Here is a 22,637-nt window from a genome sequence, read left to right as displayed (position 1 = left end):
GTGCACACCCTAACTTTAGGGGAACACGTGGTAGGCTATGTGGACCCACTCACCAACTTTGACCGCTGGCCAACTAGTTCGTTGAGTTGGCTACACCAAATTAAAAATTTGTATGTGTACATATATCAGGAGGGCAAAACTTGTAGAAATCAAAACACATTGAGAGGCGAGGGCCATAACTTGAAAGGTCCATGAATGTATCTCTCACAAAGTCCTTGTGTGCTACCCATTCCATTCACATGTAATGTGACGATTGGGCAAAGATGTAAACAATTGGATTAAGAACCCATAGAGCTTGCACAAATTGAACAAGAACCCATAAAGCTTGCACAAATTGAACAAGTACCCAGATAGATTGAACAATAAAGTACAATCCGCAAAATCAACCATGTGTTGCATGTACAAAAGCTCCTTTATTCTCATAGTCCCAAACAATGAGGACATTCCATCATTTCAAACCTTTGTAGTCTTGAATTATGTTGCATCGAAACATTCAAATTGAATGGTTTGTGCATCACAATTCAAAAGTATTAAGGTCTTGAAATGGTTGTGTGCCCTTGTTTGAGTTGTTCATGGACATCAATACTTGTAAGCTGAAAACCATGTGTTTGAGGCAGACGTATTTAATGTTGTTGTGGTCGAAACACATGAGGAGCTAAATGCATGGAAGTTGAGGTGACACATAGTTAATGCCACTACAAGGAAACTTTGAAAGTGGCGGGGGGAACTTTGGACGAAGAGGTTGGTGGATTGGGTGGGCATGTACAAGAATGCCACACAACAACCCCATTTGAAACTGACAGATATTTTAAATGGTTAATAGTGTTGGCCCAACCATGATCCGGTCGATGCACCGAAGTGGCATAATCTCGACCACTCCCACGAATGGGTATAGCACACATGGCAATATGCATAGTCACCGTGCAAGATTCTGATTGTACAAAATTGATTACTGCAAAGCAATGAAAACTTGAATCCTTCAAATAGATTAAAACCGAAGCATGTATTTGTTCAATCCTTTGCTCAACCATCCCATTACATGTGAATTGTAGCAACATATAAAACATACTAAATGCACATAATTGGAAACAAATTGGGTCAAAACAGGCATTTGTTGACAAATCGCTCAATCATCCCATTACTTGAATTTCAGAAAGCCATATTAAAAGATGGCATAATCCATGTCGAATCAATGTCTTCATTACATATATTATCTATAAGTGTAAATCAGAAAGCCAAAAACTAATATCACATATGTCTTCTTAAAAGTCAATTGAAAAAATGAGGCAAAAAAGTTCTTGGCCCTACGACTGATGCCCTCGATGTTGCAATGGGTACCATGTTCTCGTCAACTTTAGTTGCTTCAGTAGTACTCAATTGAGTTGGCTTTGGGATGCAATATTTGGGGCTGACACCATATGGCGGTACCCCTCCAATATATTTGGAAGGAGCAGAAAATGTAGGGGATGGGGTAGTAGGTGGACAATTTGAACTTGTTGGAAATTTCAACAACATTGTGTTAATGAGATCCTGCATGATGGGATGTCATTCAGGCAAAGACATGGATAGACTGGATTCACTATTCAACTTATTTCTTGCCAACTCATTCATCTTCTGCTCGATTGCCCTTTCCTTAGCCTCATGTTCCATCCTTGCCTTATCTCGTTGTTGCCTTTCAACCTTTTCCTTCTTCTCTAATTATTTCAGCCTCTCCTTTTCCTTATGCAAGATCGCCTTCTCCTTTCCCTCACGTGCATTCTTTTCTTTCGCCAACAAACTCATTGCCTTGTTTGCTTTGATCTTCTCTTTCTTTCTTTATTTCTTTTGTCTCCTCTAATTCTATCTTCCTCATCTCCGCATCCATGACAACATCCTTGAGCTCATCAAAAGTTAGCAACTGCCCTTCCTGCCTCAAACGAATGTCATTAGCAACCCCTCTACCACTTTTCTTGTTCACAATGTGAACTGGTAGCTTTAAGAATCGAGTAAGTGTCTTCTCTTGTTGGGAGGCAGGTGTCTCACTTACTTGTGAGAGAAAGATTTTGTCTTCCACATTACAACCATGTGATGTTTCTTGTGTCAAACCTACATCGTTTTTGCTGTTAGATTGACCAGAATATGCATAGTAGTGTACCACCTCCAACATTACACCTTGTGGTGGTGAAGGTAGGCTGAATGTTCCCTGTTCTCCTTGCCCTTGCAGGTCAACACCTAGATCCATCGCCCCTTCCACCACCCACGATGGTGCAATTCGCTTGGATGGAAGGCCAAGACTCTCATCAACACTGTCAACTGCAGTTGCATCAATGTTGTCGACTGGCTATTTGATCTCCACTTGTGCATTTGAATCTGATTGACGAATGACTACAATGTTTTCTACAACCACTTCTAGTGACACATGAACACCCGAAAGGTTGAGCATTATCTGCACTACAAATGCATCTTCCCCATCATTAATCTTGAATGTGTTGCTGGGTTGCATGTTGTCCGTGAGGGCATTGGGATTGAGGGGGCATATCGCAGGCCTTTTGAATCGTACAACAATGTTAGAAACAATCAATGCCTTGGCTAAAGACTTGATGCCTAATTTTGCTAGTTCTACCGTCCTGATTTCTATATTCGAGAACCTTGCTATCCATGTGGCTCTCTTTCTGATTTGAAGTATGTCTTGAATGGGGAGAACACACTCGCATCGAGTGGCTGCAACTTGTGAGGTGTGTGAGATGGCAATGTCAGCAAGTCAATACCCAACATCCTTGCCTCCTGGATGGTTGGCAATGCAACATGGTTGTCATGGCCGTCAAATACCATCAAGTGCTTGTTCATGGGTGATACACCCCCTGGAACAAAGTGCTTGAAGTGGTGCAACCGATTAAGGAATAGTTCCTTGGTCATCCACACATGTTGTTGTACTACCATGCAAGCACCAGGTTCGCATTTCACGATGTAAGTCTATAACTGCCTCTTGCCTTTGAACAAGTAAAAGCCTGGAATATTTTGCCCGGAAGCGTTGACGCAACAAAGAATGGTAATCTACTCACGACTCTTCGTAAGTATATAAGACACGTTTTGGCTTCCTTTCGTCGCAAGCACCCTCATAACCCCATTTATGCCAACCATAACACTAGTTTCATCACAGTTCCATATACGAGTAGGACCATATGGATTAGAAACATAGGATTTTGACAATGTTTCGTAAAAAGTCGATACAACTACTGGTCTCAGACTCAATGCCCTGTCTTTGTCGAGGCCTTTGGCTTTCTGCAAGTTGAGTTTCGAATGTCTGGCCTTGAAACCAAACTACCAGGACTTCCCAGGCATGCCATCCTTGAAAGGGGTCAGTCTAGTCTCACAAATCTGAGACATGACTGCCTTCAAGTTTATGATCTCGAGTCCATGTCCAACTACAACCATCTCTTGGCACTACTGAACAATATCTTCTTCTTCTTCAACTGTGAGGATTGTTGGTGGACCTTTCTTGGACCTGGTCGTCAGACCACCCAACCATTTTGATAGTGTTGTAGTTAGGATGCCCCATTTGTTTGATGCACCCCATATGGAGATGTCATTGTCCTCAACATCGTGGAGTGCACCTTCCATGTCTACTGTCAACCACAACTTCTATTGCATAGTCAATTTCATTGAAGTTGAAGATGGAGTACGATCCTCCACCGTGGGCGTAATAGGCTGTTGTAAAGTGGAAAATTGAACCCTAGTGGTTCCCCACCTAGGAGAGAGAAAGAAAACCACTAGGATGATTTTCACTTGGGAGATACTTTACATTCAAAAGAGGGGCTTGAATCCACTAGATCCAAATCCCAAGGAAATAAGGATGTGAATACCAAGTGGATTGCAAGGATTGAAAAGTAATTTGCCCCCTTTTGTAAATAGATATGTTCACATGTTGACTATGCAGAAAAAAGGAGACAAAAATGGATAAAACAAGGAGCTACCGGTTTGGGATTGCGTTGTAACTTCAGATTTGAGATATTTAGACTAATACGAGTCTGCCTTGCAAATTTGGAGAAAAGTCATCGGGACCAAGTTGAAAGTGTACTTGGTCCTCCGAAAAATCCGTGTGCCGAAAAGGGTTTTTCCATCTTTGAAAATGAAACCCAAACATGCAATTACAGCTGCACACCTGCAACCTACACACAGAAAAGAAGGGAAGAAGGGTTGTGGATAGGGGTTTGCCTTAGTCAAACCCCGGTCGAGGAATCAACCTTGAAGGAAAGTAATTGCAAATGCTTAAATGTGAATAATGGATTTATGTATACCTTATAGATCTGCAATTTGTTGATGATGGTTGCTTTGCTTCTTGAACGCAATCACAAATATCGCATGAAATGGCATGTAACATGACAAAATCCTAACACAAATACTTGCAAATGGATGTTGTAATGTTTCTCCAATGGATGAATTAAAAAGACACGTGAAGAGGAAGATGTTTGAAGACTTGAACGCTTGAATGCTCAATCTCGCTTATCCTCGCCTATGCTCGTATACTTTCACCTTATTTCCGCTTATGCAAATGAGAGGACTAAATCCCTTTTATACTAGCCTAGGAGAATTAATTCATCTCACCAAAGGCTGACATTGGGGAGATTAAAATCCCGAAAAGAAAACTGGCTTTAAGGGTTGGATGGACCTATCTTGGGGTCATCCAAAGAGGGGGGGGAAAGGGTGCCATGCCCCTATCCTGCCCTATTTTGGGGCTTGGATAGGGTCCTAAGATGATATCAGGGTTGAGATGGGAGGAAATTCGAAATGAAGGTGCAAAAAGGGGTCTCAATTGAGTAAGGCGATGCAGTCGCATAGGTGAGGATCTTAGATGTGGTCAAAATTGCAAGGGTTGCAATTTTACGATGCTATAACTGTTCATTTGGATCCTCTATTGCTGGGGGTATAGGGTCTGGATGGTTTTGAAGAGGAGGCGGGGCTTCTTCTTGTACAGGGAACATGGCTCCCCTTTTATGTGAACACAATCTCGTGCATGTTGATCTCTTTGAAGGACAAGGAGCCATCTTGTCTGCACACAACAAGAACAACATTTATGTTAGTCATCCAATCAGTAAATTTATGTAGATTAATAGCAGCTATAGACTAATATGATTGATATGTTTAACTTTATGTTAGCCATCCAATATTGTATGCATATTAATAGCAGCTTTACTCTTTCGAATTTGGTTAATGTGAGATTGAACCAACTAACCATGTCATGTTGAAGATTGATGCGTGCTAATCAATGCTAATAGTGATGCTTGATATGGAGTGGATGTGCAATCTCAAATTGAATGACAACATGGTGCAAGATGTCAGTGATCCTTGAATAGTAGGACTATGGTTCCCTTTTATGAAATGTAATATGTTGTCTAAAGCTAGGCCTGCAACTGTGTATTGGTTTAGTGTATTCAACACTTGTACGGTAGGGATTTGAAACAGTTACTGTTGTAAACCCGTAACACCTATTCTGGTATGGATTCATGGTTGAAACCTTCAGGGTCAAGTAGATGTGGTGGTGTAGATGGAATGGATTCTTTCCAAAGAATTAGTTGACTGTATAGTCGGGAAGGGATATTTGGATTACAATTAGGTTGAATGTATACTTTGGTAAAAATCCACTATGGGATTTGTTCATCCACTACTATACGAAGTAGTCATTGCCATGACAGGTTTTCAGAGCATTGTTGAACTTGAGGGCTATAGTTTTCTAAGAAAAATCTATTGATATAGTTGGTTTGCCATGATTCAAGCCTGAGCTTGAATAATTTTGAAAAGAGACAAGATCTTGTGGGGAAGACAAGATCATCGCAGGGGTATGGACAGACAAAGAGTTGGTGAACATGATGAGCATGCCTCACAATCCACTCTTGCTATGCTCAGACGCATGGATATGGGATGTGAATAGGCCATTCTATGGGTGGAAGAGTGGAATGGGACGTGGGGAAATATTCACGGAGATATTTCAGGATTTCATAATCTGCATCATTTGGAGGCATGGTTGCAATAAGACCTTGAGTTGTTAGTGTGTGGTGGACCTTGAAATAGTTTTGCCTATCGTTTTCAATCTGATAGTGTTTATCTGTGTTTGACATTTCCACGCTCTATTGTGTTCATGTGCATTGCCTGGAATGTATCATTCTGAATTGTCCACAGTAATCTGCATCATGCTATATATTACAAATATATAATGTGACCTAAAAACATTACTTTACAATACATGGACATGACAGTAAGCATGATGGTCTATATAGAGATAGAAATGTTAACATAAATGAAATATATAGTTTGAAATATGAAAGTGACCATGATTTGGTATGCAATTGTATGTCATCATTTCAAACATTGCAAACCACTTTAAGGGACTAAATTGAAGATTTTCAGTGTCCATACATGTAAGTGTCTTTTGAATCATGGTTTTATGCATAGTTTGCATGTCATTGTTACAAATGTCGGGGTTAAGGGTTTCAAATTGCTTGGGTGATGATTTCATTGTCACTTATTGTAGGAGTCAATTGAAAAGGTTGAAAGTTTGAATTCAAATATTGCATCGGTGTTACATTAAATGTTTCAATTTACACATGTTCATATATGTATATTCATACATGAGTACACACACACACACACACACACACATACGCATGTGTACATATGTACATCTGTATATATATGTATGTATGTATGTATGTATATATATGTATATATGTATGTATATACATGACAGTAAGCATGATGGTGTATATAGAGATAGAATTGTTAACATAAATGAAATATATAGTTTGAAATATGACAGTGACCATGATTTTGTATGCAATTGTATGTCATCGTTTCAAACATTGCAAACCACTTTAAGGGACTAATTTGAAGAGTTTCAATGTCCATACATGTAAGTGTCTTTTGAATCACAGTTTTATGCACAGTTTGCATGTCATTGTTACAAATGTCGAGGTTAAGGGTTTCAAATTACTTGGTTGATGATTTCATTGTCACTAATTGTAGGAGTCAATTGAAAAGGTTGAAAGTTTGAATTCAAATATTGCATCGGTGTTACATTGAATGTTTCAATTTACACGTGTTCATATATGTATATTCACACACACACACACACACACACACACACACACGTATACACACATACACACACACACACACACACACACACACATATATGTATAAATGTATGTGTACACACACACACACACACACACACACACACACACACACACACACACACACACACACACACACAAATATATACATATACATATACATATGTACATATGTATATGCATATGTATATGTATATATGTATACACATATGTATATACATATCTACATATACATATGTGTATATCTATAAATATACATATACATATATATACATATGTGTATACCTATAAATATACATATACATATATACATACATATGTATATACTTACATACACATGTATATGTATATGTATGTGTATATATATATATACATGTGAGTATATATGTGTGTGTGTACATATGTCTATATATATACATGTGTATGTATGTATGTATATGTATATATATAAATATATATGTACGTATATGTATATATATCTATGTATATGTATATATATATGTATGTATATATCTATGTATATATATGTATAGATATATGTATATATGTATATATATGTATATATGTGTATATGTATATATGTGTACTCATATGTGTGTGTGTACATGTGTGTGTGTGTATTCAAACATGTGAGTATACATATGGAATACATACGCATGCGTGCACACACACACACATATTCATACATGTGAGTATATATATGTGTGTGAGAGAGTATTTAATATTTTGTAAATGCATATAACATATATACACCCAATATTTTGATATGGGGTAGCCAACTCAGCTGTCTACTTGGCCAGTAGTCACAAGTGGTAGCCACATGGTCCCCGAAGGTAGGGTGTGCACGTTCTACCTCCTCTCCCCTACATGAATGGAAAGTATATGTGTTGGCATGGGTATTAATTGTATACACATGGGAATTGCAAAGGGACACTAGCCTATTAATTGCTTAATAAATAACAAGATTGAGGGAGAGAATAAAAATCCAATAAATGATAAAAAGAAACTTTGTAAATTGCAATGCATATGACAATTAATGTCATTCAGTAGTCGAATGAGGTGGTGTTATCATCTTCCATAATCAGAAGGGTGCAGAGAATTTGTAGATACACGATATATTTAGGACGCCGCCATATAAGCCAAAGCAGTTAAGTTGCCATTTAATATATAGGTCAGAAAGAGTTTAAAGGAGTTAAAAACCCATTTCGTGGATAGTTTTGGCAGGTTTCTTCATCTGTGTAGTGGACGAGTGTAGTTTTGGCAGATAAAATGGAAGCCACATTCACCCCGTACATAGACAAGCAACAACTAGCTTATGTGGGCAAGATATCTGATAAAAGGTTGAAATCAATTTTCAAGTACAATGATGAAAAATTCCTGAAATATTTGAAGTTGTTTCTTGGGGATTGCTTCATCCAAACACGTCACTAGTATCGCACGAATGTGGATATTGTGAGCATGGTGGCTACATGGGCGATGGAGATTGGGAAGAGCTCTAAAAAGGTATAGTGGTTGATGAGGGCAATAGTGGGGGAAGAATGGCTTGATGGGCTCGACGGTTTGGTCTGCACTGCAATTCCAGGCATTGGGTTTGATCTTCAGAAGGGGGCAAATGAAGGTGGGGTTAGTACCATCTTCCCCTTTATTAGATGAAAAGTTGGGGAGGACCAGAAGGCAAGGATGGCAAAAGCGACCCTGGGGTGGACATTGTTGGAGGTGCATCTACGTGAGAAAGAGTTGGGAGGTGCAGGTGCAGAGGGAGGTGCAAGTGCAGAGGGAGGTGAAGGTGTCAAGGGAGGTACGGGTGCAGAGGGTGGTAAAGGTACTGAGGGAGGTGAAGATTCTGAGGGAGATGGAGGCTTAGAAGATGATGAAGATTATACCCCAGCCCAGCCATATAACCATATGCGCGACTCCTGGGTAAAGAAGAATTGAAGGTTTTTTGGATAAAATTTTGGTAAGCTTTGTAATTGTTATTTGTTTTAAAACTAAACGTAACTGTTGAAACATGTAGGGTAACAGACAAAATGTGACACTAAAGGAATGTGAACATGTAGTGTAACAAGATTAATACCTGTGTGTTTTTGTTGAAGCTCATTTGTTAGTGTGTCTGTTTGCTCCTCTTCGATGTTTTCCATGTATTTCTCTTGTTGCAGTGCTTGTTGTGTCTTTGTCTGTGACTGCAATGAGATGAGATTGTTTTTTGTATACAAACATTGTGTGGTTTCCCCCTTTTAATGTAGTGTTTCGAATTTCAAATTTGAATGTCCATTGAATTTGCAAATGCAAATCATTTAAGCCTGATTTGATTGTTTTTGAATGGAATGCGGTGACCTTACGTGGATGTTGCCATCGTCGCAGGTGGGAGAAGTTGTGAAAGGACCACTAAGTGCGCGTTGAAGAGACATGAAGGTGATGGCTCGTGTAGTACAGATGTGACGGAGGGTTGGCTACTATGTCAAGGAAAGAATGTGTCATGGCACACACGTGGACCTAAACATTTGTTTAGGTGCTATATGATGGGTTGCGTTTGGGTCCACGTGTGTGCGGGTGGCAATATGATGTTTTTATTTATGTTTTCATTGTTGGTGTGGGAGTCTGCAAACGCAATACATTTTCCTCCTTTATGGTTTTATAAAGACACTTAATTTTGTTAATCCGGGCAACTTTATGGCACCCTGGCTTGTGCACGTGGCCAGGGATATGCATGTATTTTGGGGTCATAGTTGTTTGACCCTTTTAATGTGACATGCAATGTTTAATATTTTGATTATAATGGATACAGTTTGGCTCCAAAACGTATTATGTTTGTATATGCATATTTATAGATTTAATTTTGTGTATATTTTCGGATTGGGGTGCGCATGTTCTGACAAGTTAGATGGTCAAGTGTGGGGCCCAAACAATGCATGACCTATATTACGTTCTAGACCCCACGCACGTATTGGCTCCTCTCCCCTAATATGCTAAGTCAACGTTGCATAAAGATTGTATGTTCAGAAAGTTATGTAAGAAACCTATCTGTCAGTAAATGAGCTAGAAAACACATAAAATGAAACAAAAGCAAGTAGCAATATAGAGTCAAATTATTTCAACCTATAGTTTCATGCATTAACCAACTTGCATTATGAGAGAAAAGATATCTACACTAATTGTTTTTCAATATCTCATGTTTAATCAATCTTGAAATCAGACTAATGTGAAGACAAATATGGAGTTCACATAATATTTCCATCCAGGTTAAAACAGACTTGCCATGAAGTCAAGCAAGAATGACATGTAAAAAGGAACTTGTCTCACCAATAAAGTCACGCAAATGCCTTCTAGCAATCTTATGAGCACGAAGAAATGCAGCAGCAATGTAGCAAGCAAGTTCCAACCTTTGGACCGTAAAAAATGTCACTAGTTTCTGTGGCAGAAACTTCATTTGCAGGTATTTGAAATAGCTTGGGAACTGGACATAAGTTTTTAATGCTTGCCAATCAAGTAATTTCTCATGAGTTGATATCATGTCAATGGCTTCTTCAACTGACTGCATAAGAAGAATGGCAGCTGTATTTGTTATCCTTCCTTCATCAAGCATTCCCCAATAAGCAGCTTGCACACCTAAAATTCCAAATAGATGAAGAAGAATAGCATCAGCTGGGTCTATTTTGTCAAATAGCTAGATTGTGGAAATCCATGCACTTGCTAAGATAATCAAATTTATATTCCTTGGATTTCTCAGATGTGCTCTTTCTTTGCAGATTGCTATCTACAAATAGAACACATGATGTTCATTTATAATAACTTTGACTGTTAAATGGAAATAAAATCAAAGGTTCAAGCTCCTACTATGCAAGTGATGTTCTTTAGACATGTATATACCATAATGGTTCTGATGCATCCTAGATGTTGATAGCAGAGTTTAATGTTACTGGGTATATGCTACTAGTAACTACATTTTTCTAGAGTATTGTTTGACTGGAGACATACTGAAAGGAAATGATATACTAAGTATTTTTTTTCAACTATAACAATTTATTATACATGGCATTAAAAATATACCAATTAAACTGCACATACACAGACAAATATTTATAAATCCACGTTCCTTCTTATATGAATGAATCGAATTATGGAACTTGCATTTTGGGTTGTTCATGAGGGATTTCGGCTGCTGCCATAATTAAGCATCCACATGAGCTAATCACCGTCAATAGAATTTTTGGTCATTTGTTCATAAACATATGGAAGTTGATAATTATGAAGCATACTGAAGTTCAGATGATACCTGTCCAGCCTTACTTTAAAGCCTTGAATAATTATTTGCATTGCAGTTTCTAATGCAGGTAGCATCAACAGATTATGTTTCTTAGGGAAGACAACAAACATTTGCCAATACAAAAGATGCATCTTCTTGGCTATGAATAGTTTGAATGGAGCCAAAAGCACACACTATTAGATATTACAGGGACTTTGCAGCACTACATCATGAGAAGAGGGCAAGTGACAGAGCACATAACTCAGTGCATCTTAAATCTTGTAACTACACTACTCATTGTACCTTTATGCCCTGTTTATACTTCACATCCTTTTAGATTTTACATTTGGTTCATAAGTACCCCAGGCAGCTGTCGCCACACAATGACACAACAAATGATGTAAATAGTAATCCCTTAGACCTTTTTATAACTATTTCAGAGTATTGAATTTATTTATTTATTCTTTATTTGTAACAAGGGCAACAAACCTAAAACATATACACTCAATGAATAGAACAAAAGGAACAGTATATTCACCATTTAAAAACCGCACTCGAGTATCTACCATGTGCATCTTATGCATCTCATTTTCATTTGGAGGTATATCATGTGGATGTGGTTGTTCTCCTTCCAATGCATTTAAGCAACTTATGTGCTTGACTACTGAAGGCCAATCAACTGGCCCCAGTTCTTCATCCTCACCAAGCTCTTCATATGCCTTCAAAGCTTTATTGTTCATTTCATACCTTGTGTAATCTAGAATACGTTTCTATATGCAAAAAAATATCAGAAAGTAAGAATCCACTTTAAAAAAATGAATTTTTACCATAAAACCATCAGTAGATAAACTATATATTGAATAAATGTATAATGTAATAAAAAGATTCTTGTAAGTAGATAAACTATATATTGAATAAATGTATAATGTAATAAAAAGATTCTTGTAAGTAGAGATTTGACAAGCTACTTTATTTATTATTAAAAATTTTAAGGAAATGTCATGCATTCCATCTTCAAAATTCAGATGTCAAGAAATCCCAATAAGAATTGAAAGAGGAACATCGAGTATTGAAAATCATGCTACAAGGAAGATCTGGTTCAATCCAAAACTAGAATAAACAACTACAGAAATATCTTGGATCAAAAGCCATTCAAAATTTGACACTTAACGACAAAAGTGAGGGCATTAAATAATATCTAAACATGGAACCCCTAAAGGAAACCAAATATCGATTATGAATAACAAAGAGGAAGAAAGAATAATCCAGTACCAAGTTGACTAAGAGGATGAAATCATACCTTGGTGTCCAAAGTTTTATTCATGCCTAGAAATTGTAACAGATGTTGCGTTGTTGATCCATTGATAAGCAGAGTCAGAAAAACTACCCCAACAGTGAAGTAAACAAACTGTAAATAAATTATAAAACATAGAAGAATCATTGACAAGCCAGCATGAATCTTCCTACTTAAAACCAATGTAATGTGTAAATGCGTAAATCCTATAAACAGCTAAAGAACTGATGGCACACAAGGATATAAAATTTGGAGCTGACGGTTCTTCCTAGTTTGTTACTGTAGCATGAAACATACCAAATTTCCCGTTGCCTCTGAGAGTTCAGCAATGCCCTTCCCACTGGAACGCTGTAACACAAAAGAGGCACAAAAACCAAAAAATCAAAGCCCCTTCCTCTGTATTAATAACAACCTAAGCTTCCATGCATCTGAAACTTAAACTCATTCAGATGAAAGCAGTAAATAAGCTCAATAATTTCTTCCAACAAAAAATGTAATTCCCTGGTCAGCAACAATCAAACCATTTGAATTGAAGAGTTTGATCAAGTCAATTAATTGGTCCAATCAGATAATCAGTATGCATAATTCCACTCTTAACTCTTCAAATTTTTAAAATGCAAGAGCAGTTGTTATTTCTAATTTTATAATATAACAATTTTCTGTTACTGCTGCTTTGAAAACTGAAAATTCTAAAATTTCATAAATGTGTTAAAACTCAAAAAATCATTTTTAAGCTCTCGATGAGGCCAACTGATTTCTTTGTGCACACAGATACTGTATTATATGATATTATGATGCACACAGATACTGTATTATATGATATTATGATGTATCTATGCATTGGATCTGTTTTTATCTTCTGTGCATTGGATCTGCAAGTTTGTTTTTTTGTTTTTCTAGCTAGATCTATCTTGTGCTGTGCAGCTACAGCTGCAAAATTTTACAGAAGCCAATACATTACTAATATCGCCCCATATTAATGACGGCTACTACAAGGGGTAATTCGGCTACTACAAGGGGTAATTAGCCGATAGGTTAATATTCTTTAGAATGCCACCGGAAACGTAAGTCTCACGCTGGCGTTTTTTTTGTGTTCGTCGGAAAAGATTGGTTTTTTTTTTGCAATCGTTCGAAAAGGTAAATGAAAAGATTTTTCCAACGCAGTCAGCAGCATTAATGGAAGCGTAGCATACACAGCACTGCCATACTGGCTGACCCGATTACTTCCACTGCTTTAGAAACTTTCAAGAAAATGCAATTGGAGATAACTTGATTCGTTCTCGCGACTGAGTTTGAGGAGGCAGAGCATGATACTAAGAGGGTATTTATCATAAAGTAAAAGGATTTTGTGAGATTTCGTAGTTGCAACAGCTGTAGGACTTGTTTGACAGAATGCCTCAAACAAATGTGTTCTCATGGACTGCAATGATTGAAAGTTGCACAAAATGGATTTGTTAGAAAGGCGTTAGAAACATTCAAGGAAATGCAATGGGCAAGGTAAAGCCAAATTCCACCACTTTCGCCAGCATACTCGCCTATACCAAAAAGGGAGCTTTGGTATAGTGTATGGACATCCATCAAAGCAAAATGGAAATGCTCTGGTAGACATATATACAAAATGTGGAAGCATCGACACGCCAAGTGTTTGAGAAAATGCCTAAAAGAAATGCAATCTCGTGGAATGCCATCATCACAATAAGCACATAATGGATTCGTTGAAAAGGCTTTAGAAACTTTCAAGAAAATGCAATTGGCAGGTACAAAGACAAATTCCACAACGTTTGCTAGCATCCTCCCTGTCTGCCAAAATTGGAGCTATGAAACCGGGTATGGACATCGGGGTTTTTTTTCAATAGATCTGCGAAGGATGAGAAGTCGAACAAATTAAATTACAGCACTGAAAGCCATTGTTATTTGATTATGCATTGAAGAAAGTTGAACAGAGGGAGAAGACGGGAGAAGGAAAGATCAATGGAGGAAGATATGAATTCCACACTATAAAATAAAGGAATTATAAATTGCCTTAAATCCTTTATTCTTGTCTTATAATATTGTTCTTTTCACTTTAAAGATGTCGTGTGGTGGCTTACATCATGTTCCCATGGGGCTTCTTAACTCCATTTTCTGCTTAATTTTTAAGTTGTTGGAGTGTTCCCATGCAAATTCAAAATTGCTGGTAAAAGATTTAATTTAGAATCTTTTGCTATTTAAGTGAAGCGGCTATTATTTAGGAATTGAATTATTTCTAATTCCTAAACAATAGCTGCTCCACTAAAATAGGGAAAGATTCTCAATTATCCCTTTTTTGACAATTTTTAAGTTGCATGGGAACACTTAACTACTTAAATTTAAACAGAAAATAGAGTTAAGCAGTCGCATGGGAACATGATGTAACGCCATGTCCCCATGCGACTGCTTAAGTCTATTTTCTGCTTATTTTTAAGCAGTGAAAGTGTTCCCATGGAATTTTTTAATTAGAGGGAAAGGAAAATTTGGAATCTTTTCCTAGTTTTATGGAGCAGCGGTTGCTTAATAATAAAAAATAAGCTGGAAAAAAAAGGAGGGGCTGGAAATAAGCAGCAGTTGCTTATTAAAAAAATGACACATGGCTTCACCAAATTTTTTTCCTTTCTTTTTTATTTGCCTTAAATTTTGCTTTTAAATTCTATATGTAAAAAATATTATTTAAAAGTGTCATTTAAGAGGGCTGCTTAAAACTAAGCACAATTTTTTTATGCATGGGATCACCAACTCCACAAATTGTTGCACAAAAAGTGGAGCAGCAGCTGCTAGCCAAAATAAGCTAAGCAGTCGCATGGGGACGTGCCCTAAGCTATGGGAAAATAGGGGGGGCTGGAAATAAGCGTATTGCCAAAAATGCGAGGTGCCGCATGGGAACATGTCGTTAATCACAAACATATTTCACTTACGACTAGGTTAAATGATGTGGGATGCGGTGTAAAGAAATAATGTTGTAGAAAGGTATGTGTCCCTCTACTGAAGTTGAGTTTTAATAGCGACAAATGTTGGAAGCATGTTCTACCTTCATGGCGGATAATCTCATCAAGGGAGTAGTAAGAAGATTCTCTTGAAAATGTGTCTGTCAAATTTTTTTCTTTCCATTCTATTCCCATTTACCAAGTGTAATGGTGAAAATCACATAGTGAGAGATTTTCCCTTGTTTTGTGTCATTTTGATTGGGTTTATTTATTTATATATATATCTTTTAAACAATAGTCTTATTTTGAATTATATTTTTTCATATATTTAGATGTCGAAGTAAATTTAGTTCATTTTTTTAATTTGTAAAATGATCTTGAAACTTTCAAAATATTCAAATTTAAAATATAGGCCATTATCAACACTCTTCAACTAATTGTTATGATTCAATTTGAACATTAAATTTGTTAATTTGTGCTCTAGGTGTTATATTTAAGAAGAAACCCTAATTTATTTTTACATAAAGATAAATTATCTAGAAAATGTCTAAGAGTGTCATAACATTATCATTTGAGCATATCATCATTTCATTGTCTCTTACATTGACATTTAGGTATATTGCATGATTGTCTTTTATCTTTTATCTTTTTTTTTTTTATAAAGTTGAATTGGTAAAAGCTCTCCAACATATTTTAGGCAAAACAATTGGTAAATTTTAGATTCACAAACCAAGTTCAAATTCACACATAGACTTGAGCTCTAGACTTGTGTATGTAAACGTAATAATTACCTAAAAAATGCAAGCAACAATTTTTTAAAACACAAAATTTTTATACAACAATAAAGCAATTTACACAAGTTTTGTCACCACATGTGAAGCCATGTGATATTGAAAACATGTGGAATTAAAATGTTGAAAATGCACCAAGGAAAATAATATGTAAAAATTAAAAAATGAAAGGATAGGAAACATACATCTCCATGCAACACACCATAGGTAAGCTCACATCAAGAGTCCAAACCTAAAAGTTACACTACTTTGGGCTTCCTCTCTCAATCTACAACATATATGTAGATTCATAATAGGATCCCAAACTCCAAGGTGGTTCAAATTTAATCTTCAGATGTGTTGAGTCCCCTTTAAATCCCACATCAATTTTTTTTCCCCCATTTATCTTTCCCTATAGTGCATCTTTGCTTGTTTGAAACTAAAAACTACATATGCAACTACAACAAGAAGATCAAAAACTTTAAAAAGTCATTTGATCAAATAGTTAAAATAATTGTATATTTTGTAGGATGGTAAGTGGGTTCCAAATATTGAGTTTGTAATATTTTGTATACTTTAAGATTAAATATGTATGTTCACAAATTGCTAATTAATGTTGAAATCTAAAGTTCCCTATTATCAAACCTTGAAACCAAATTTGCACTCTTCTAGAATTATTTTTGGAGTCCAAACCTCAAGAATTTTGAGGTTAAATTTTCAAACTCAAAATACAAACAAAAATGTTGATCGTACAAGTTTGTAGCCATGTCTTGTAGTGACATGATCTTAAGGATATGCCCCTCTGGCTCTTCAAATCGAATCTTCAATTATTAGTTGTTTACTTGTACTACATGGGCCTTTTGATATATTTCATCATGACTAAGCTTGTTGTTAGAGGAAATAGGGAAAAATAGTTTGAAGAAAAAATTATCTAAAAGGTCTTGTCAAGATGTTTTGATATTTATTCATAATTAGATGGAAAAGGTTTAAATACAAGAAAATAATTGTATTGCACTCTATTGTACATGAATAAGGACTTGTGATGTTGACACGTAAGCATGCAACCAAAAAGTTGAACGTGTGCACGTTATAGGTGATATAAAAAGAGGAACTATTTGCCCAAATTATCTGCAATGTAAGGTTCATCTTGCTAGATTATATACTAAGGTAGACTTGTATAAGAAGCTTACACATTTTTTCTAGTTACTAAATACCTTACATATTCTTCAAAATTTATAATATAGTGTGAGAAATGTCTAGACAAGAGTGATATGTAATTCATGCTATACCAACAACTATTTGACAAATAAGAGATTGTTGTGCATATGGATGGGTGAAACTTGATTCTCACATATTCAAAATTGATGAATAAAGTTGCATCTTTTGGAAAATTGTTTTGTTGGGTCTACTACACTAGACTCTCAAATGCTTTCTACATGTATACTCAAAATGTTTAGTAATCCCTACCTGTCGCTTCAGTTATACATTTATAATGCATGTATGCTCAGAATATTTATTAATCCCTACTTGCCACAATGTAGTCAATTTAATGTTTACAGTTGGACATATTGATTTGCATTGAAAATTTTGTACAAGAAAAAAAATCAGTTTTTCTTTGATTTTTGTATTGCAATTTTTTTCAATTAAGAATTTTCTTGGTTGAATTTGTAAATTTTCTTGGGTGAAATTGTAACATTACTTGCATGGAGAAATGGAGATCTTTCCAGAATGGATCTTTCCCATTAAACTGTAATGTCCCCACCTGGGAAATTACCCTAAATCATGCCCTATAAATTGCCCTATAATGTCATTCTTTTCTTTTAAATGTCCTTGAAACTTTGTTACCCAACTTTAAGAACTTGAAACCATTCACTATTACTATCATAAATTGTCTTTTGTCCTTTTTTGTTCATCTTGTCTCTTACTCCCTAGAAGACCTATCTTACTACCCTTTGTTCTTTCTATACGACTATCAACTCTTGAAGATCGTCTCCTTTGCAAAAGTGGCTAATTAAACACTGTCATTAAAAGATGCAAACCCTTAACATTAATCATCAAGGCCCTTCTTTCTGCAAACATGCTAGGTCCAATCTTCATAATAACATGGAAAGAACAACATAGGGATTATTGAACACAACAATGCTATGGAAACTCATAGGAAGGAAGAATGTTTGAGAGTACAATTTCTCAAATAGGGAAGTAATAGTATTAGAACTTGATGAGTATAGTAAGTTTGTCAATAAATTGTCATAAAAGATAAATGAAACATGTTGAGAATGTTGTCAGATAGAGATAATACTAGTCATTCAATATATTTGTGATACATTTAAACCCTATCATGAATAGTGCATAAAGGTAGAGTAAACATCATCTATGTTCCCCTAAAGTGGTCATAATCCATACATGATACTCTTTGTGCTTATCATCTCCAAATATGCTCAACACTAACACACATAGTTTAACATCATTGAGATCATGCTAAAGATTGAAACAAGTTGAAACCTAATAAGGTACAAAACTAGATTGTATACAGTGATATGTCAGTATGTCAAGTTTCTTTATGAACACTAAATAGTCTTACTCGGAATATTAAACCTTCTCTCAAAACAATTGTATTAAAGTACAACCCTCACAAACAATCAGAATTTGGTGAACATTTTCCTAACACCATCAAATTTCTATTTTGTATTACTATTTCACCCTAGATAGCTATCATTTGTGTGGACTATCATCAATTAAGAAGCTATTTGTTTTACAAACGAAAAGATATAAACATTGTATTTAAGGTCATAAAGGTTTGTTATACTTCTCATTCTCATCTCAATATATGGAAACAACCCTTGCTATGATTTGAAGAGATACAAGTGACATAATGCAAGTAAGAGAAAACCTACCTCAAAATTACAAACCCTATGTTATTGAGGGGTACTGAAAAAACATACTTAATTTGCAACCTAAGGTAATAGTAGAAGCGAATTCCATTGCAAGGATTGAATTGGGACCCTCTTATTGTAAATTATTTGGTCAGAAAATTAAAATTGTCATTGCTTGAGGACAAGCAATCTCGGGGAGGGCATAAGGAGTCAATTTTGGGCACAAATAGGTTAATCCCAATTTAGGGACATTACACATGGTACTTGTTGTACAATGTACATGAAAATCCAATAACCTTTAAAAACTCTTCATTACCCTTACAAGGTTCAAGCTAATATGTCATAAGGAGTCACAAGCTAATATGTCATAAGGAGTCAATTTTGGGCACAAATAGGTTAATCCCAATTTGGGGACATTACACATGGTACTTCTTGTTGTAATGTTCTTGAAAATCCAGAATAAACTTTAGAAACTCTTCATTACCCTAACAAGGTTCAAGCTAATATGTCACCATTCTTACTAGCCCTACTGACAACAATGTATTTAATGCCTTTGAGCTCCTAGAACTTCTCCCTAGACACTTCAATGGAGGAAGTAATTTACAATTCAACCACATTGGAAATGAGTCTTTTTGGAGACTCAAGAAGCTTTCTCTTCCGACCTTGAAGTAACTAATGACAAAAAACAACTACAGAGAGGAAACATCAAAACTCAAGCAAACATATCAATCGACGACACCAAACTACACTCCACTCAACAATATGAAGGCAACATGTTGCTTTTGTTCTTTGGGTCTTAAAGACAAATGATATATATCACAAAAACATGTCATCAAGCACCTATAAATGTATTATACATTGTCAATGTAACGAGTTAATGCTTTTCATGTGTCATAGAGAAGCTTTGTGCTATAAAAATCATTCTTTTTTAAAAATCTGCTTGAATTGTATCAAATCCAATAACAAGATATATCAATAACCATCAACCTCTAAATTTAATTGTCCTCCATTGTATGGTAAAATAATGTTGTGAAACCATTTACCATAACATACCTATTAAATTTCTTGTAGTTTTTACCCCCTCCCCTTCAATATATTACCATACTATATCTTGCTATTGACGTAACCATTGCACCTCCTTGAGGTGCATGTGCTAGTATTTGTTTAAGGGAGATTGTCAAATGGTGAGTAAAGGAAGGTTGTAACCGGAAGGTCATTTATCACTCAACAAAAAGTAATGAATATCGAGTAATGCTAAGGAATAATATTGGCAACGGGAAATTGAATGATATCCACGTCTTGGGTAGTATGAAGTCAACTACCATATGAGGAGGTGTGTTTTGAGAAAAAAGATGATTCAGATTACCATTAAGCATTCTTAAGACTATGGTTATGACATGAAGAGATTATAAAGAGTGATCATCGATTTATATTGTTATTGACAATGGTTACCATAATTACTAACGTAATAAGGAATCGATACTTGTTATCATCATAAGTCAAGTGTACAAACCCTAATGATATCCCAAGAGGTGTGATTAATAGTTGTATAAAGAAATATAAGTATTAAAGGACATGGGATGTGTTTCTTACCAAGGGATTTATCACTCCAAATATATCATATAAGAAGACAATCATAATCACTTCCAACAGTATCGATTGTGTTTATATAATTTCGTATTTTAGTTTGGAAGAGCTCGTGTGAGCAAGGCCGAAGGCCCAATATCGTGTGCATGAAGCCAAACATTATTTACATTAGACAAAGCCCCAATACATTGTATATTTCCCAAGTCATAATTAGAAACAACAATAATTTTACATCACTATAGGTGATAGAAGAAGATTCACAACACATTGTTATCGCCATATCAAACACAACACTCCATAGCATTATTGCTATCAGCAAGAAGAAAGATCATAGCATACACCTCATGTTGACACACCGAGAAGAGTAGAGATCTCTCTATACTTTTGCAGATAGGAACATCCATAATTTTCACAATTCCTCAAGTCATATTTGATGTACAACAATGATCTATCATCCTATCCACAAATTGTTATTTGCAATATATATATAAAATATAATTTTATGTTTCAAAATTGATACATTATCATTCTATTAAGGATTTGTTATTAGTAGTATCAATATTTCATAAGAATTTAGAGTTTGGTACGAAGGAGTTCCTTACAATTGATTTTTTTAAGTCAATTGTCCCATATTCCTGAATATTAACATTAAGGGACATTACACTTTACAACTACCATTAAAGTAAGGAAAAGTGAGTTTTCCCAAGACAATTTGATATTCCCTTTGCGGGCCACATGATTTGTGTTCTTGTTGTGTCCCTTTGACCCTACGTTGAGTCATATATTGGTGGAGTGTGATTTCATTTAGGATTGCATGCAGTAGCGAATTGTATTCACCATAAACTTATACCACCTCATCTACTAATGGTTGCTCTTCCTCCCATTGTAATGCCTCCTCCTCTCTAGGCACAAATTGTAATGTCCCCACTTTGAAATATAATTTTATAATGAATAATAATAATAATAATAATACAATTAAATACAAAAGAATACAAATAAAAAATTAAATTAAAGTATAAAAGAATATAATTAAAATTTGATTAAGTTAATGAATGGTCAAAAGACATGAAACGATAAATTGTGACTCCTCTAAATATGAAGTATAAAAGAAAGAGGAGAACTCTCTAATGTCCCCAATTTTAAAAGTGACAATTTATTAAATTGTTCAAAAACAAATATTATTTAAATAGATAACTTATTATCAATTAATTTAATTAAAATAAATAAATTAAATAATAGATGTCACTTTATTGCTTAATTTACCTATGTTCAAATTTTTATTAAAGGAGGGGAATTTGAATTTATTTTCCAAAAGCTTCCTTGATAATCAAAGACATGTGGGGCCATTTAAGTCATGACTTCATTATTTCCTAGGCCGACTCATGGCGGTGGGCGAGATTGTTTAATATTAGGCAAGTAATATTATATGCCTAAGTTATCCCTATCAAAAAAAATTAAAGATGAAGCCGGTAGTTGTTTGAAGAGGCTTTTAAAAATTTTATTGGTTAACTTATGAAGACTTTATAAAGATAGTCGAGGGAGCTTTTTATCATTTGATCATTTTTTATCTATGCAAATAGTTTCCTAAGCTCAGGAAGAAATACAAGTTCTGAATAGGGAGTTCGCCTGTGACAAGAGGTGGCATGCTAAGTGTTTGATGTAATGTCTCTGTAATATAAGTGATTATTTCATAATGCTATGATCATACAAGTGTTTGACAAATTGCTCAGAGGAAATCAGTGATAATTACTGAATGTTTACTTCAGACAACTGTTTATCCAAATGTCTATTTGTGAGCTTGTGAAGTTTTGATGAGATTTGA

At 35.5% G+C, this 22,637-nt stretch overlaps 1 pseudogene; it reads right to left on the bottom strand.

The window, feature by feature from the left end:
• Positions 1–22,637, bottom strand: part of LOC131064570 (sodium/hydrogen exchanger 8-like) — a 260,405-nt pseudogene that overhangs the window by 61,564 nt on the left and 176,204 nt on the right.

The sequence above is a fragment of the Cryptomeria japonica genome, chromosome 8 (assembly GCF_030272615.1).
Source record: "Cryptomeria japonica chromosome 8, Sugi_1.0, whole genome shotgun sequence".
NCBI classification, from domain to species: Eukaryota; Viridiplantae; Streptophyta; class Pinopsida; order Cupressales; family Cupressaceae; genus Cryptomeria; species Cryptomeria japonica.
Note: the sequence above shows the minus strand (reverse complement) of the source record. Positions and strands in the feature narration are given on the sequence as shown.